Consider the following 7,500-nt stretch of genomic DNA (forward strand, 5'->3'; position numbering starts at 1 on the left):
GGGTTTTCGGTCTTAATCAAGATAGGTCAGGGGCGCGTCGGAACGGTAGCTGCTTAGTCTCATCCGAGAGTCCAATCTCTGAGTACTGCTTTTCTGTCTTTGAATAAAAAGAAAGAAGGGGGTCGATTTAGGCTCCTTCCCTTCCACTGCATAGCTGCGCTAGCAGGTACTACGAGCCCTCTGTCCCACGCATCTAACCAGCTCGCGTGGTTCACCGGTTCCACCGAAAACTCTCATTTGTTGAAGCGGAGCATAGTGCGCTTTAGGCACCGAGCGAGAAACGTCTCTTCTTTTCGGTTTATTCACTGATCTGAAACTTAGCACTTGTTTTCTTATTGATTCCAGGGGCGGCGGCGTTCTTGAATTAAGTCTATCCGAACCGAATTAGCACTTCTCAGATCAGGCTAGGCCTCTCCTGCGGAGCTGGGCGCCGGGGCCCTGGATGCGCTAGCGATCGGCACATAGGGGAGTGGTTGCCTGGGTTTCTCGGCCTGGTATCCTGCACCTCGCGTTCATGATATCTACATTCAACTGTGCCCCGGAGACACGGTCGAAGCACGCCCGCCCAGTGTGCTTCTTTCACGACATGCTCTGGTCCCGGGTGTCTTCCTGTGGTCTTCTAGCGTTAGAATCAGTCGTGTCCGTCCCGGACATCTGCAACGTCCTCCCACGCCTTTCTTTTATATAAATATGGGAAAAACTGAAGGAAAAGACTGACCCATTCGGTGACTTTCGCGGTCGCCCTCACTGAACCGACTTGGATCTGAACTACGATTCAGATCAAGTCTTACCGAAATCGGATTTCCTTTTCGTGCCATATGGCGCTTAGACTTGACTTTTTCCCCTTTCTTCCCGGTCCAATATTTGTTCTCGAAGGTCTTCGTTTCCGTGTAGAAGCAAACTCTCCAAATTTATGACCAACCTTTCCTTCAGTGATCTGACAACGAACAGGAGTTTTTCCATTGTAAATTCGTACGGAGCAATCAACGAATTCCGGCGAAATAGAAGATCTACGTGACCAAATTTTCCTGCTCAAAAGACTCTCTCTTTTCTTCTTCATTCTCAACAGGAATGCATCAATAAAACTGCCCTTCCATATAGATCGTCGTGGCATGAACTTTCTCCTCTCATACTGACTCCTCTTCCTATTAATCTTGATCCGCTTTGTTTTGTTGAGAGTTCTCTTTCTGGACCGGACCTGTTTTCGTCTCCTGAAAGACCTGCTTCTCCTGCATGTGGTTTCCCCCCACTCATTCAATCACTTGCTTGTGATTGCAGCCGTTCCCCGATGCCTTCTTGTGTGCGTTGCGTTCTGGGAAGCGTTGTGTTCTGCCAGTTTTGCTGTGTTAGAGCTTTCTGGAAAGCCTGAGGACTTTTGCCTCTCTTTCTGTGCCCTAGTGGATACGATTCTCAGAATTTACTGCAAGAGCCCATTTCTGTAACGCACGTTCAGTGATTATCTTACGCAAAAAGCTGATGACGTAACAAGTTTCTTTTTTGACAAAAGCTGACACATAGTTTATAAAGACAGACTGATAGAAGATCCTGCTTGTTAGCAGTACCTGTGAGGGAGGTCAGAAAGCTTGTTTTCACTTTTCTTGAGCTTAAAAACGATGATCAAGATTTTCGCAAATGATAGAGCATCCTACCAAATATCTATTAAGTTGGTTGTGGTGTGACTTTTGATTGTTAGTAAATCGCATGTTCTTCGGTGAGGTTTTTGGCTCGCAATAAAGCTAGGGTCCTGATCGAGCAACTAGTAGTCCTATCTATCTACCTCTCCAGACACAATATCTTGAGTACCTATGATGGTGACCACATCTGCTGGCATGTGATGTTTGGACATAGAATCGAGTCCTTGTAAATGGGCAGAGCCAGGTGCTCTTATTTTACGACGGTAGGGACGATTGCTTCCATTACTGACCAGAAACACACCAAATTCTCCTTTAGGTGCTTCAACTGCGGTATAGGTAGAAGGAGCTGGTACGGAAAAACCTTCTGTATAAGGTTCGAAATGGTGAATTGAGGTAGAGTAGACCGATGATCCTGTAGTCATTTGGCCGGCTATTGAAAGAAAAAGCTTGCATCTGCTCCCCCTATTATATAACCGGTCCCATCTCTCTCCAGACCTAACGTGGTAGTTTCCCATCATAAGGCTTTCTATCTATAGATTGAGCCATTACCAAGGAGCTAATTCGTTCAGAACTCAGTTGACTGCTTCTATAGATAAGGCGGAGCGTCCTTGGCTCAGCATTATAGCACGGCTTCGGCGCTACTACAGCGCTTCGCTAACTCGAAGCGCCTCGCTATGAGAATCTAGCTTCGCTAACGCGTTGCGTTGTCAGCTTTGCTACCGACGCTGCATCTTAAGTGCTTCGCTACCGAGGCTCAGCATAAAGTCCGCTCCGCACCGACGCTTCGCATACGCCCGCGGGCTGCAGTGCCTGCTACCTTGGACGAGGGTTGGTGTGGCCATGCGGGCAAGCGAGAAGCGCGCGTCAGGTGCGTAGCCCTGTAGCAATAGAGCTTGACGCGCGAGAGGGGCATGTGCGCATGGCAGCAAGTGGGCTTGTGCGCCTTTATGGCTTGGGGGCCTTAGGGCTTGTGCGCTAGGCTAGCACACGCCCCTTTACGCAATAGGGCCAGCAGTGCCCCCTATGGCTAAGGGGCGTCAAGTGCCCCCATTACGTAGGCTTGTGCGCTAGATGCAGCTTCGCTAACGCTCGGCTAAGTCTTGAACCTTCGCGCTGACCGTTCGCTTTCTCAGTAGCGAAAGCGCTTCTCTTTGCCCCTTAAGTAGAAGGACAATAAAGATATAATTGGTTTTCTTGCTCCTCATCTGCGCTCGTCAAGCCAACTTTGCTTTTTGGGAGGTTAAACTGCGGTTGAAGCGGACATTTCGAAATGACAGCATCGAATATATATATATATACACGGTCACGGTTATCCCGGACTGCGTTCCGGAAAAAGTGGCCCACTTGAAAGAAAGGGCGGGCACTCTCGGCTCGGAGGTAGGCACTCTCGTGTTTCAACCCCACTAGACTTTGATAGTTGTGGGGCACTGTGTACTTACAGCCTCTACGATAAGCAAGTGAATGGGGCCGGTGCGTGGCGAACGGAACGCAAGCCATTTCTCGCCTCAACCCCCTAAATAGGAAGAGGGGTACTTTACAAATAGGGGGCAATTGCTTCGCACCTGACTGTGATAGCCCTCTCGAAACCTTATTGGAGCTTCGTAACTAGTGGCCGGTTTCCCGTCGCTAGAGCGTTTTCCCTTTACTAGTAGGGGCGCGGAGCCCCAACGAGGAAGGTGTTAGTGGTTTTTCATGGGGCACATAATGCTAATCCCTCTTTTTGTGCTACTCCGGCGGGCGGGAAGAAGATAAGAAAACGCGAAGCGTTCTCTTGGTTTCCCAACCAGTTGCTTCTAAAGGCTGCCCTCTCTCGGCTGGATGTTGGTCCAGCCTACTACGAGGATCCCGTATCCCGTACATCGTCTTTCTCCCTCCTTGGTCCCGTGGTTCCTATGCCGCCGCGTTTCCCTGTCCTTTTCTTTTAGTGCTTCGACCCGAAGCGATAGCTTCTAGCTAGTTCAGTGGATAAGATGGCTGCGCTCCAGCTCACTCAAGAATGGGACGGCAGTGGTCCGCCGGCAAGCTCGTTCTGATCTTGGACGCAGTACATTGGAATCCTGAAGCACCACCACGAACGCTACCGCGCGTCCGCCTGCGGTGCGGTAAGGCACCACCCCGTTGTGCCAGCAGCCAACTCCGGCGTGTCAGCTTAGTTATACTCATCAAGCCACTTACTTGATGTCTAGCTTCCCAACTGGATGACGGTTCCTTTTCCCCCAGATCAATGAAGAAGGGAGAAGTCAGTTGATTCTTCCGAAGAACCGGAAGCGAAGCGCTATGCCGGGGCGGGGGGACGGGAAAAGAAACTGCTCCGAAGAAAGAAATTGGGGTTCCCAATGCTTCTCCACGCCCAACGAGATGCGCCAACCTCGGGATGCTTTACTCCTAACCCAAAGGGTTCCGATACGGAGCTTAACCTGAGTCTCGGTTAAGAACGGCGATGATCGGAGTTTCACACGGCGCACGATTCCATGGATAGTTTCATTCGACATCGTGAAGGAGGACATAGCTTACGATCATCGGCTTTGATCATGCCACTAGGCATTTGATTAGGACATTGCACAATGATCCGAACACTTTGTCGCATCTCTTCGATACGGATACAGTAACGATCATAGCGATCTCCTCTGGTACCTACTGGTACGTCAGGATCCGATTGGTCATGAACATCGTAAGGTGCTGCTCTTCGCAAATCCCAGCATACCCCAGGTTGGGATGGGTAGGCCCACCACTTCACTTTCACTTAGGCCCGGGCCAAGTCAGTGGGGGGACCCTGTCGGGCTCCTTCCCCCCCAAAACAAACTGTACGTGAGAGTTTCCCTTCATACAGCTCGAATCATTCTCAGATGCCCGGAGAAGCATCCTTTCCTTGTTTGTGGTTCACGCGCGCGCAAACGAGCACCGGCCGCAACAGCAGGGAACTATGACCAATAGAGTCAGACACTTAGCTACATCCGCACGCAAAAGGAATGTGGTTCTGGTTGAGGCTTTCTTTCTCTGAGGGCACGGGACGTTCGCAGAGTCCGTGCCTTCCGTACCACCACAAGACTGGTCGTTCTTGGGCTGATCCCGCTCCTAAACATAAGGGATAGGGGGAAGGGGGCCGGGCCTATCATATCAATAGGGTTGTAGAAAGAGAACCCGGCCACCTATTTCATTCGACGTTCCAGGGCAGGGGCCCGCCCGATTCGACCGACCAATGGGGCGAGCTGATCTGCTTTGATCCAGGAGAAAGCCCAGTCAGCCACCTTTTCGGTGCAGGTCACGTGACCTACAGCTCGGCCTTCGCTTTTTGAGGCTTCCTCTACCCACATCTCTATGTGCCCGCAGCACTTCCATATGGAGAAAGATGGGCTTACCATGTTCCATCAAGAGCACCTAACCTATGCCGATTTTGGCGGACCGTGCTCCACCCCGGTGAACTCATGCGGTTCCGACGTGCCCAGAGGCCAGAGGCGAATCCGTTCACGGTCCGTAGGACCAACACCATTCGAAGGTGGGTGGCCCGCCCCGCCTAGAACAGTCATGTTTGACTGGGCTTACACACATTCGCTCACTTACGCTGTCCCCCCTCAGCTCACCCTAGCCCCGGGTACGTCGTCTCCAAGGCTTCACACCAAGTCTTCACTGACATAATATGCATGCTTGAGTAGGGTCAGGCAGAACCGTTGTTGCCTGATGGGAACTTCCCCCATATTGCTATCAATGTCTTCATGTCGCACGACCTCTTAACATTACACCACTGAATCCCCAATCCTTTGCTTGCTGTGCAGTGACAGTACCAATATCCACTAATCGTTGTTTCCAGATACGGTTGCCGGTTGACATCTCTTCTGATTCGTCGATACGAGAAGCAAATTGTTGTGTGGAGGAATCAATATCTCGACATAAGCCAAGAGGCAGATCTTGTGCCACTCCACCTGGTCGTATGAAACTGGCATGCATCCTGGCTCCCGAGACTCTTTCATGGAATTCCAACAATTTCTCCCGCTCCTCAGAAGCCCACAGGGACGGAGTTGATGCTCCCACATCCATAGCATGAGTAGTTGAAGCAAGTGAATGATTTGAAATTCGAGTTATTTCACGGAATAACACTCGTATATATTGAGCTCGTAATGGTACCTCGCAATTCAAAAGTCTCTCTACGGCTGAAGAATGAGCGTGTTCTTGGGCCATCATAGAAACATAGATAGGGTCGACGACGGAACGAACAACGAAACTTTACGACAGCTTTTTCGTACACGTTCACTTGCATCACATACACAAGTGCTCTCTGAACCGTGCAATGAGGTCACCCATAACACGGCTCTCCCACTTGAGTTACCTTAGCCCCAGGCCATGCTATTCCATGATATTGGAAAAAGAAATGGCAGCGTAACTATACTTATAGTAGAGAAAGCTGGTCGCCTTTTGAGGGAGGGAAAGCCTTTCAATAGGAGCCTGTGAGCGGAGCGCGGATGCGCTCGCTGCTGCATCTAGCGCACAAGCCTGAGGGCGTGTGCGTAGGGCGTGTGTGTTGCAGTGCCCCTCTTGCGACTTTGGGCGTGTGCGGTGCCCCCTATGGCCTTTGGGCTTGTGCGCTAGCTAGCTAGGCTACTTCAATCTAGGAAAGAGCCGAAAACTCTAGAGGGTCGCCTTTGGAAGCGTTCGCCGGTAACCAAAGCGTCACGACATGTTATGTTGTTGATCTTGATTGAGTTGGAGGGACTTTCGCTGACGGAATCCATCCATAAACCTAACAACGAAAGAAAGCGTCTCGTTCCCGCCTTTCTTTGGTACTTTGCTTATAGTCAAAGTGGGGGGCTTGCGCTTGAATTGAAGTAGCGTTGAATATGAGTAGGGCTCTGCGGTGGCGCGTTCGTGGAGCCAAACCGAAGGAAGAGCAAAAAAAGGGGGGGGTTGGGTGCTTGTGGGGCGAGGCCACCCGGCCTCGAATAGGAGGGGTCTGTCAACCGCCTGCTTGCAGAAATGAATGGATCAGTTTTGGGGGCTGGGTTAGATTGGAGGGCCGGGCGGGAGGTGAAGGCCAGACAGAAGAGAAGATCGCCCGTACGGTAAGGAAGAGGGGAAAAAGGTGCTGTCATCTATCTCGACCTGTTTCCCAAGGCGTTGGAAATCCAGACCGGCTCAGAGAATCACTGGCGTGGTTTCCCCCCCTTCGTTTCGCCAACAAAGAAGTCATCCTTGACGATTTTCCATTCCTTCAAAGCCGAGCCGCCTCTCTTCGCCATTCGAAGTACTACCTCTGCCTTCCCTTTCTATAACATACCCAGGCGCCCTCCTTTCCAATCACTAAGAGAAAATCCAATCAAATCAAAGGCTGACTTCGTCTGTGATTTTTCCGGCCCCAGGGGAGTTTACTCGACCCATTCCCCAGTCTCCCGCACTGCTCAAGTGTGCGACTCCGTATGAGGACCTCCTTCCCTTCTGCCCACTCTCCGTTCACACGGTTCAAGAAGCGGAGGAAGGGTGGGCAGCAGGTACCACGAGCCCTCTGTCCCACACATCTATCCAGAAGCAAGTGTAGTTCACCGGTTCCACCGAATGCTCCTATCTCTCGGCAAAGATCGTGTGAGTGTGCAGTTATGCTTCGGATGCTTCGCCATAGAATAGATCGACCCAGTTCCCGTTCTTTTCCGGTGCACTCGCTTTATATCTCCGAAACACAAGGAAGGACGCGGTGGGAAGAAAGCAGCCCGCCGCCTCTGTCCGGCCGATCATTCCGCTGGCATCTCGCATTCACGCCCCCGTTTGACTGCCGCTCGGGGATGTAGTTGTAGATACGTTAGTCTTAGTGGGTCGTTGGCTCCACCTGTTATCTCCTTCTACGACATGCTGTTGTCGTCGCCATATGGAATATGTCACT

The 7,500-nt window shown here is 51.2% G+C and overlaps 1 pseudogene; it reads left to right on the plus strand.

Annotated features, from left to right (window-relative positions):
• The first annotated feature begins 6,466 nt into the window (after nucleotides 1–6,466).
• Nucleotides 6,467–7,500, plus strand: part of LOC137957833 (uncharacterized) — a 1,129-nt pseudogene continuing 95 nt past the window's right edge.

Source organism: Aristolochia californica, unplaced genomic scaffold (genome assembly GCF_029961685.1).
Source record: "Aristolochia californica isolate CCGP_79_NKW_82.1479 unplaced genomic scaffold, dmAriCali1.0.hap1 SCAF_247, whole genome shotgun sequence".
Taxonomy (NCBI): Eukaryota; Viridiplantae; Streptophyta; class Magnoliopsida; order Piperales; family Aristolochiaceae; genus Aristolochia; species Aristolochia californica.